Source organism: Equus caballus, chromosome 19 (assembly GCF_041296265.1).
Source record: "Equus caballus isolate H_3958 breed thoroughbred chromosome 19, TB-T2T, whole genome shotgun sequence".
NCBI classification, from domain to species: domain Eukaryota; kingdom Metazoa; phylum Chordata; class Mammalia; order Perissodactyla; family Equidae; genus Equus; species Equus caballus.
This window is the reverse complement of record NC_091702.1, coordinates 61,409,416-61,420,981: the sequence shown is the minus strand read 5'-3', so window position 1 is coordinate 61,420,981 and position 11,566 is coordinate 61,409,416. Positions and strand designations below refer to the sequence as shown.

Here is an 11,566-nt window from a genome sequence, read left to right as displayed (position 1 = left end):
CCCGTTACAGGCTTTAGTAGCCGGTCTCCTCATGGAAGGATTCCTTACCACCTGATTTTTACTTATGCAAGAAAGATGCATAGAATTTTCTGGTTAAGCATTATGAATTTAACACATGTTTATTTCTGCTCTATCTAAAACACCAAAAAAAAAAAATGTAGCAATTACAAAGGATAGACTCACCATGTCAAAGAAAACTAGAGCAATGTAGAGTAGAGATGTTAACTAAATTTTGGAAACTGCAAGCCAAGTAGGCAGTTACTGCTGATTTAGGAGACCTGAATGGAGAAGACGTGCATATGAGAAGAAGGGCAGGAAAACAGGAATCCAGCAGTTCCACACCACAGGAGCCTGAGGAACAGGAGGGGTCAGTTTCTTCAACGAACATGCAAGGTGGAACAGAAAGCAAGAGAAGGGGCTGAGTTTTTAAAAAGAGCTGCTGTATCTTGTTCTGTCATCCCAACAAGCCAAATCATTCTCTCACCCCTACCTGTGCTAAGGATGAAGTGTTATTCTCTGGAAAAGTTGAACAATAGAGGATCTCATCTCAAGATACAAAGCATAGGTGAGGGGAAGAGGTAAGTAAGGTACTAACAATGGGAGGTAAGTGATAACTCATTTCCTGAACACTAAGTCCAACCAGCCTCTTCCCCCTGTTGGTACCTAGACTACTAGCATCCAAGTCTAAATCCCATCCCCACCCCCTTCCCCACTCCCCTCCCCACCCCAGCAGGAGCGGGAAATGGAAGGAAAAATCAGATCAAAAGAAAACAATCCTGCTGATACTGATAATAGGAGATACCCTCAAACATAAGAAAAGGCCTGAGTTCTCCCCTGGGTAAAACCACCCCCAAACCAGCCCCACATAGAAAGCAGAGCTCTGAAGAAATCTCAGTGCCCTACTCTTAGTAGAAACAGGAGGCCAAGGACCATCAGCCAGGTGTGGAAAGTCTAATAGAAAACATGAAAATAAAAGCATACAGAAAAAAAAAGAAAATAAAGGCAATTTAAGAAGCAAAATAAACTTTTAAAAAATATTTTATTGTCCTTAAAGAAATGAGAACTATTATAACTATGGCCCAAAATCAGAATGCTAGCAAAAAATAAATCATTTCAGATAACAAAAAAAGGTTCTTAGGAAACTGAAATAAAACAGTAAAAACTAAAGATAATAGAAAGATTGGAAATAAAGTTTAAGATTATCTCCCAGAAAATAAAAGAAAAATAAAGCAAAGAAAAATAGAACAGAATATATAAGAATAAAAGAAAAAAGGCTGGGGCCAGCCCGGCACAGCGGTTAAGTTCCCACATTCTGCTTCAGCAACCCGGGGGTTGCCAGCGGGATCCTAGATGCGGACATGGCACCACTTGGCACGGCAGGTGTCCCACATATAACGTAGAGGAAGATGGGCATGGATGTTAACTCGGGGCCAGTCTTCCTTGGCAAAAAGAGAAGGATTGGCAGCAGATGTTAGCTCAGGGCTAATCTTCCTCAAAAAAATTAAAAAAAAGAAAAAAGACTTATTCAGGAAGCCTGACATTTATATTATAGGAGTTCCAGAGAAAGAAAGCAGACAAAATAGGAGGGAAAAATTATCCAAGAAATAAAACAATGAAAATTCCCCCAATTTAACTGATAGACATGGATCTCCACATTGAAAAGAGTATAAAGTGTCCAATAGAAATCAATAGAGAAACAAAACAAAATAAAAACAATTCACACCGAAGTCCATCACTGCAAAATTTTATCACCTAAGGAATAAAGGAGGATCTTGAAATTTTCAAGAGAGAGAAAACTAACACGCTAAGGACTGTGGTACCAGAAGCCGTCTCCACAGCAATGCTGAAAGCGATAAAACAAATGTAAAACTGTTTTTTAAATTCTAAGGCATTATTTGCTGCTTAAAAATTTAAGTTCAAACTATCTATCAACAGTGAAAGCAGAAAAAAATTTCCAATACACGTTGTCCCAAAAAATGTCTCCCTCAGTATATTTGCCTGAAACTGCTGGAGAATCTTCTCCAGCAAAAGGAGAATACGTAAGTTAGGAAGGTGCGATATCCCTTCCAGCTCTGTGTCAATCAGACTGCCTAGTTCCAAACAACAAAAGAGGGCTCTGGATGATGATTTAGATGAAGAGTTTGCCTGGAAGATAGGGATAATTTATAGAATCACTGCAAGGGCTAGAAAATCAAGCCACGCCACAGCACTGTCACTGGAGAGATGTGACAGCTTACATCTCTTGAGCTGTGGTGGGGGTGGGGGCGGAGCAAGCATCATCATGGGAGTCCTCCACGACAAGGACTGAAACGACAAGAACCCAAGAGCGGGACATCTACTGAAGGCTGTTGGTCAACTGGTCCAGGTTTCCCACCAGAGAAGCCAACTCCACTTTCAACCAAGTTGTGCTGAAGTTGTTCATGAGTCGCACCAACTGGCCGCCCCCGTGTCTCTCCCAGATGATCCGGAAAGTGAAGGCTTCTGACCGGGAGGACAAAACAGCTGTGCTTGTAGGGACTAAATCAGACGACGTGCGTGTCCAGGAGGTGCCGAAACTGCCAGTGTGTGCGCACTGCGCAAAGCAGCGGCGCCGGAATCGCATCCTCACCGACTGGGGCAAGATCCGCATCTCCCACCAGCTGACTCCCCCACGGGCTGTGGCACCATCCTGCTCCCTGGTCCTCACACGGGTTGGCAGGTGGCCAGGCATTTTGGCCAGGGCCGGGAACCGCACAGGCACACTAGACCCCATTGCGCTCCAAGGGCTGGAAGTTTGAGCACGCCAGAGGCCAAGGGGTTCACCGGGATTTCAAAAACTAACCCCAGATGCTGCCTTGTTATTAAAAACATTTGGGATGCAAAAAAATAAAAAATAAAAAACGAGTCACTGAGGCCTGTTTATTTTGCACACAAAACCACTGGGAATCTTGCCTGTGGACAACTCACAGATTACAATGTAGATACACATGGCTCCTGACACTTAGTGGGAAGTGAGGAGAGAAACACAACGATTGGGGCCAATCACATGATAACAGAGCTAGAGGTTCCAGCAGGGTTCCAGGTGGTAAAGTGGATTCTAGCAGTTCTGAGGAGGCCGTGAGAACACGACCAGGAGAGAGAGGGCAGTGAACCACCAAGGCCCCTACAAGTATTGGCTCGGGGCCTCGAGCTGCCCTTGTCTACAGCAAGAACCCCACATGACAAACAGTGTTATTTCCTATCAGTAGAGACAGCACTCTCTGTCCTTCCCTTCTGCATCATGAGCCAAGTTAAAGTCTGCCATGCACACGTTTCACACCTTTGGGTCCTAAATAAAAGGGTATCCGCAAAGAGAATCCGGCAGTTTCGCTACTGTGCAGTAAGTCACTCTACTTTCCAGCACTGTCCATAAGACAAAAGATTTCCCCAATCACAACAAGGCTTCAGAGGCTGAGCATACAAAACAAACAACAAACATCCTTTTTCCTTCTTATGAGATCCGTGAAGCAGTGGATTGACTGCAGGAGAGAGGAGAAGGGAATTTCCTGGAGACCAAGCGTGATATGCACGGAGCCTACAGAACAGCTAGGCAGACTGAAGCAGAAAAGGAAGGAATTAAAGTTCTGGAAGGAATTTTCCAAAGTTCCTATTCCAAAAAAAAGAATATGTTATTCGACGACTTTGACTTAGTGGAAAATGGGACCGAGAAGTGCTGAGGATTATGGGAATATTTAGGCAGAGATTATAAGAAAAGTAAGTAACAATAATAATAATAAAAAAGGGCAATTAACTTCACAAAATACAAACAAAAAAGTTGTACAAGAAAGGAAATTTGGTAACAGTGCTCGACTTGGCTCTGAATTAAACAGTATTTACATAGCCATGATGATTAGGAACTCTGAATAAGGATTCAACTTAAATGTTAAAACCTGGGTTTGTTTGATGGGAAGAGCAGACATATGTGAGAGGGACGTCAGAGTGTGAAAGGGGTTTAAGAGAGCTGAATCTTCAGTTTTCATAGTAGGAAGTCGATACACAATAACTGAAATTTAGGAAGATATTAAAAATAAGTTGTTTTGGAATTTCACTGAACACCAGAGAAAATGGCTAAAAGACTCGAAGGTGGCATCTGCGGGGGGGTGGAGGAGTGTGTGGGGAGGGGTCGATAAGAGACTGCAGTTTTACAGCTCATATGATTACTTTTTGATTTTTAAACCATTTCCAAGCACACTTTGAGAAAAAGACACACTTAATCTGTAAAAAATAAAAATCTGTAACTAGAAAGAGTACAATACTTACTCTTGGTGGCATTACATTACTTGAAAAACTGTACATCAAAATATAGCAAAAACTATAAAGATTTTTATATGTTTCGACTCAGTGATTCCATTTATGGCAATTTATCATAAGGAAACAATTCAATAAAGCAAAATGCTGCCCATTATAGCATTATCTACAGTAGCAACAAGCATAAAATAAATGTCCAACAAGAAAAGAAAACTTCTATAAACTACGGTAAACTTAAGGATGTAAAAGCATGTGTAACTATAAGCACAATCTAGAAACACAGGAAAATGTTTATGATATATAGTTAAATTAAAAAGGAAGAATATAAAATCAAAGATTCAATGTGCTACTAATATTTAAAACCAAGTTTGCATGTGGGGAAAAAAAGCCAAAAAGGATAAGTAAAGCAAAACTAAAAAGCAAAGTTAAAATAAAGTAGAAATGCAAAGAAAAACACCCAGATTGTTTAGTCATTTATAAAGACAACGTACAAACTGAGGAAAGTGTTTGCAATACTTCCTGGAAAAAGAGCTATTATCCTTATGTGAGCTTTGCTACATAGCAAAACACCCCAAATTTAGAAGTTTAAGACAAAAGTAGTTTATTTCGCTCATGACTCTGAGGACAGAATTTTGGACTGGGTGTTTGGTTCTTCTGGTTTCTGCTGGGCTCACTCATGTTGCCAGGTCTAGGATGACCTTAGCAATGATGGATCATCTCTGTGCTGTGTAGACTCTGCTCCTCCAGCAGGGTAACCAGGACTGGCTCACAGGGCAGCTAGGCAGTGTTCCAAGAAACTGAGAGAAGCATGCACGTCTTAGAGGCCTAAGCTTGGAACTGGTACAAGGTCATTTCTGCCACATTCTATTGGCCGAAACAAGTCTCAAGCCTAATCTTGGTGCAAAATGAGCAGGAAATGGACTCCAAATTTTTAAAGGAGGAGCTGAAAAGGAACAGAGGGAATGGCCAAAGGAAGGAATGAAGGAATGGGATCATTTTTGTAACCTGCCATAATTCCTAACACGTTAAAAATTTGTTTAAAAGAGAGAGAAAGCATAAAGCCAACACTTGTACATAAATTAGCTTATGGGGGGCTGGCCCAGCGGCATAGTGGTTAAGTTCTTATGCTCTGCTTCAGCAGCCCAGGGTTCACAAAATTGGATCTCAGGCATGGACCTATACACCACTCATTGGGCCATGCAGTGGCAGCATCCCACATACACAATAGAGGAAGACTGGCACAGATGTTAGCTCAGCGACAGTCTTCCTCAAGCAAAAAGAGGAAGACTGTCAAGAGATGTTAGATCAGGACCAGTCTTCCTCACCAAAAAAAAAAAAAATTCCTTGAGCTATGATCATATACCTCACCGAGAAATAAACACAAAACCAATTAAACATGAAAAATTAACATCTTAATGAGATAAACGCAAATCAAACTATGTTGACATACCATTATTTTGCTTATCAGTATAGTAAAATTCCAAAAGGTTGATAATATACTCTGTTGGTGAAGCTGTGGGGAAACAAGCACTTTCACACACTCTAGGCGAGAATGCAAAATGGTGGGGAAGAATTTGCCAATATACAGCCAAATTACATGTGCATTTATTCTTTGACCCAGAAATCTCACTTTTAAGAATCTATCCCAAAAATACAATGGCAAAAACATGGGTGAAATTATGCATCAGACTATTTATTAAAGCACAGTTTGCAATAGCTAAGGATGGGAAGCAAGCACATGTTTGTCAGTAGGGAACTGGTTGAATAAGCTATTAGAATCCACACAATGGAACACAATGCAACTGTTCAAAGGAAGAGGAGATAGCTCCGTAGACAGTGTGGAGTAATCTCCAGGATTTATTATTAAGTGAAAAAAGAAAGGCATGCGAACTTTTATCTAACAAGTCATAGGACCATATGCTTGTTTGGTTTCAAAAGAGAACAAGAGGATGAACCATTAAATTAGTAAAACGTCTATCTTTGAAGGTCAGCGGACCATGGTTGGGGGACCAGTGACAGAGGTTAGACTTCTCTGAATACGTTTGCTTTGTAGATGTCTTTTGAACCACATAAATGTTTTATAATTATAAGATAAAAATATATTAAAATGAAAAACCTGTTATCCCTAAAATTCAGAAGCAAAATCAAACTTACCATACATTTAGCTGCTGTCTTACCTAACAAAGAAACATAATTTGAAATGACTAAAAACACAGTGATTTCCCTGCCCTTCCTGAGGAGATTTACCTGAAAGACAAAGAGAATTGGAGGAAAAAAAAAAAAAAAACTACACACTATGGTTAAAGCAACTATTTATAAATGTTAAATATACAAAAATCAAATATATAATTATGAAATAATGAAGTTAATTAGAACTCTATAATGATAAATTAGAATTGGAAATATTATAAACTTATGGTTTACTTTCTCTTAAAAAATGATACTCATAAGTTTGTTCACTGAAAAGAGAAAAAGGCCTAGAAACAATAAACAACCATTGGTTAAAACCAACCAACCAAAGAAAGCCCTATCTTTTTTTTTTTCTGTCAAAATGCCATTTCCCACTAAAAGGAATCATTGATGCAGTGGCTAATTCCAGATTTGGAGAAGAAAACATTGAAGATCATCTTGGTCATCAGGTCATACCTGCTAGCCAGGACTCCATCAAAGACTCTGGGGTCACATCCAAAGGACGGAGGGGGAACACACTTAAAAAGCCTCTTTGTGACAAAGATGGGCAATTTGTGTATCAATAAAAATTAAAACTGCAACAGATTGATGACAATCAAGTATATTAAAATCCACAAGTTCAAAATGATATTTAAAAATATATTAGTCACTTTGGATGATGGTAGATAACTAATTTATTATTTAGAAAGTGTTAAATAAAAGGGAACAAGCAAGTGTTTAACATATCTCTCCACATAAAACAAATACTCGTTAACAAAATGCTTGACTGCTAACCTCAAAAGAGAGAGACAACTAGATATTATTGCCTCCTGATGAAAACTGCAACAGCACATGTGAAGTGTTTTTGCCAAAAGTAACAAGCCTGACTCACATTAAGACACACAAATAATCTGGTTTTCAACAAACAAATTGCAAGAACAAAAATTATAGTCTTGTGTCACTTAATGACGGGGATAGTTCTGAGAAATGCGTTGTTAGGTGATTTCATCCTTGTGTGAACCTCACAGAGTACACTTACACAAACCTAGAAGGTATAGCCTACTGCACCCCTGGGCTACATGGTACCAATCTTCTGGGACCCCCATCAAGTATGCAGGCCATCGCTGACGGAAACGTTGTTATGTGGCATCTGACGTAGTAGGAGAGTTAAACTATAGATTAAAAGATACTAAGGAGATGTACGAAAATAAATGTAACGCTTTGACCTTATTTAGATACTGATTTAAACAAAACAATTGTAATCAAACTATTGTATAATTGGGAAAATTTGAACACGGACTTGATATTTGATAATATTGATGGGTTATTTCTAACGCTTTTTAGATGTGACAATTCTGTGACTATGTTTAAAAGAGAATCTTCACCTTTTGGCAATACATGCTGATATATTTACAGATAGAAATATATGATATCTCGATTTTTCCAAAATAATCCTCTTTTGAGTTAGGGGAATAGGAGGAGGCAGAGAGGAGCAGGATCGCAATCAAGATCAAGTTAATACATCATCTGGGAGATGCAGCTAGCCATTCCCCAAAGGACAAACACAGCAATGTTTCACAAATTTTCTTTCTTTTTTTTTCTTTAAAGGTTGGCACCTGAGCTAATAACTATTGCCAATCTTCTTCTTCTTCTTCCTTTTCTCCTCCTCCTCCTCCTTCTCCTTCTTTCTTCTTCTTTCTTCTTTTTTTAATTGCTTTTTCTCCCCAAATCCCTCCAGTACACAGTTGTATATTTTAGTTGTGGGTCCTTCTAGTTGTGGCATGTGGGACACCGCCTCAACATGGCCCGATAAGCGGTGCCATGTCCGTGCCCAGGATCCCAACTGGTGAAACCCTGGGCCGCTGAAGCGGAGCATGCAAACAACCACTCGGCCACGGGGCCAGCCCCGCAAATTTTCTTTCTCGGAATATTTTCTCAGTAGAAATGATTGAACTGACATGTAGGATTTGTCTGTCATTTGCAATATTAAAAATGAATCGTGTAAAACAAAGAGAATTTCAGATATTTCATGAAATATCTTCCAATTAACAACACAAACCAAGTGCAATTGTCTCTCTCTCATTCAGTTTTTCCTGTCTTTCTTATTCACTTTTTTCTCTCCTTTTAAACACTTATTCTCTATGTTTACATTTTATCTTCTACTCTCTTTTTACATTATTTACGTTTTTGCTCTCCATTTCTTTTTTTATCAAACAAATTTACCTATAAGGGAACTTGATTGTGGAAGGGCATTACGAATGTCCAAGGCAGGTATCAAACTTCAGAAAGTTGGGCCCGTTAGTAACAAAATTCAACTGTAACAGTAACTCTGCAGCATATATTTTTCTCATACTTATCTCTGGTATATGTAGAAAGATTTAATCACAGCAGTAACACCAGAGTTCTCACATGGCCCAACTGTTAAATAACTCAGCATAATAAATTTAGCTGTTTTCACATGAACCACTGATGCGCAAAAATAATTTCCTGCTAATCAGTAATAATGACTATATACCCAGCGAGTCACCGTTACACTTTAAGAAGAAGACCACGCTAATGCGTGAATAATTATTGACCTGATTAAGTGTCCAATCTTGCTCTTGGATTAAAAAAGTGCACATCATTTAACAATTCAGCTGTATATTGTCTGTGCGATAAAAGCAAGAGGTAATTTGGATAACTAATGCACCAGCTAAATTCCGTTAGGCAGTTCCCAAAAGTAGGTGATTTCCATCTCCCTTAAACATTTCAGGAACCTACATTTTTCTCTGCTTTGTGTCCTTAATGTGCTGCCAACTATTTTCTAATTTTTTTTTTCCCTAGAGGCAAAGGGAAAAAAGAATTAGAGAAAATGAAGTAGATGATGGGGTTTTATCTGTCTCTCAGTTAAGAGGGTTTGGGGTTCAGAAAAGAAGCTATTACTAGTTAGTGGCACAGAACATTCCTCTGCAAGGCCACTTTTTAGTGCTATTAGAAAGGTAAGCCTTTTGGGGAAATGAGAAACGCACAAGATTCCAGATACTCAGCAAGGGCCAAGTTGGAGTGTGATGAAGAGCTAAGAGCTATTACTTGTCAGGTTACAGTTGTCTCTGATCAAATTGTTACTTCTGTTTGTTTCCCTAAGATTATCTCCCATTAAGTACAAAGAGAGAGCAGCTTTGCTCTCCAGAAGTGTCTTGATATTGTAGATCAGAGGTATAAAGAAGAAAAGAGGAGAACAATCTAGAAAGGCTACAATGCTCCTTCCTTTATGAATGAGTGTGGTGAGACTTGAATGCTACGTTATTAACAACAGTTAGGTAAACATACTGGGCCAGAAAAACTTTCTGAAAAGTTAAAATTAGAAATAGCTTGAATCCTGCAGCAAATCTGTTGGGACAGCATCATAACAAGTCTCACTGTATATCACTTCAGGTCTATTGGGAGAAGGGAAATTAGTCCACAATCAGATTAAGGGACACAGACAGCAAAACAACGTCTCTTTGTTGGCTACAATGATACTCTGTTTATCACCCAGACGTCCCCAGGGTTGAATAACAACAGAAAGTGTCCCCACAACTGACACTTCACCTAAACAACGTTAGTGATCCTGATGAGTGACACTGAGGCCTTCCAGGGGTGACTGAGAAATGACTGCATGTCTGAGAAGGGCAGAATATTTTCACTGCACACAGCATTTGGACATAATAAAAAATGGAAAACAATGGAAAAGCTAGCGCCATCTTCCTTGGGGCGATGATGTTCTCCTACTGGTTATGCCCATTTCAAACCATTCCCTTTAATTTTAAGGGGAAATGTGAAGCTACCTCAGAGGCCCTTTGAAACAACAGAGTAATATTGAGTTTTGGTCTCATGAGGCAAGTATGTCTATAAGCATTTGTGCCTCAATATTAACTCCAGGTTTTATTCACTTAACTTTTCAACTTCTCACTTATTGAATGGTATTCTCTCACATCATGTCACAAGAAGACAGAGTGCCCACTGTGCTAAGCTAATGAGTCACTGAGAAGGTTCTGCTCCCTTCAGACTGTAAATACGACTTCTATACTATAGCACCAAATAATAATTATTCTTCATTCTGATGACTCCTGGTCATTAATAAAATGAATGTATAATGATCGTTATGCTCTGTTTAGAAAGGTAAATCATTATATAATACACTGTAAAATGACTTCCATCCCAAATGATTAAAATATAAAGCTGCAATGAATAAGGATAATTTGAGTTATTAAGAAAATTTACTGGCCTGAAACCATTTATATTCCATTATATTGTATAACTTACTGCTATATCAGCATAATAACACTTACTAAAATGTTTATTCCAATACAGACTTTTCCAACTCTCAAGAGACTCAATATGGTATTTCTTCTTCCGAAATAGACTCATCGATATTTGACTAGATTTAGATCAGGCAGAAGGGATTGTGAGAGGCGGCAGCAAAATGTTAGATGAAGATGCCATAATGTTTCTCCTCCCAGAGATGAAGTTTGTGTTCCTCTTGGACTGATTCAACAGAGCAGGAGCGGTGTTGCTCATGAGTTGTGAGGATTTCATCAGTCTTCCCATATCTTCCCCTCTCCAAACCCCTCTCCTGAGGGGCTGCACGTCAAGAGAGCTGAAGGACGTACTCTGCTCTCCTGCCCGGTTAAGCCTCTCGATACAGGCAGGTCATACAAAGGCATATCCTTTATCTCATCTCTGAAATAAAAATATATTCTCTTACTGGCATTGTATTAATATTTTGCTTTTCCCCTTCAGTTGGAGTCGCCACTAACTTGGTGAGGTTTGCCTTCCTGGTTCTGCAGGAAGCTAGGACGTCACTTCCTACCTCTCCCGAAAGCCCAGGAGCTATGGGACGCCACGGCAATTACTCCTTCTCAGGGGATGGCGACATTTAGTGCTCGGTCTAGAGCAAGAAGTGGGGTAGGTATGCTGGTGAGAGAAAGACTTCCATTGGACTTCGGATTATCTCTAATTGGGTATGTGCTTGTAATGGTTCATCAAAATCTTTAAAAAAATAATACCGTTCTCCCTACCTACTTCCAAAAAAGTTTTATGAAACTGAAAATTAGAGAAATCATGAAATTAAAAATTATGTTTGAAAAAACTCACCAGAAAAACTGAATTG

The 11,566-nt window shown here is 39.2% G+C and overlaps 1 pseudogene; it reads left to right on the top strand.

The window, feature by feature from the left end:
- Positions 1 to 596: 596 nt before the first annotated feature.
- LOC100072030 (large ribosomal subunit protein eL18-like) lies at positions 597 to 2,946 on the top strand (annotated as a pseudogene).
- The last annotated feature ends 8,620 nt before the right edge of the window (positions 2,947 to 11,566 follow it).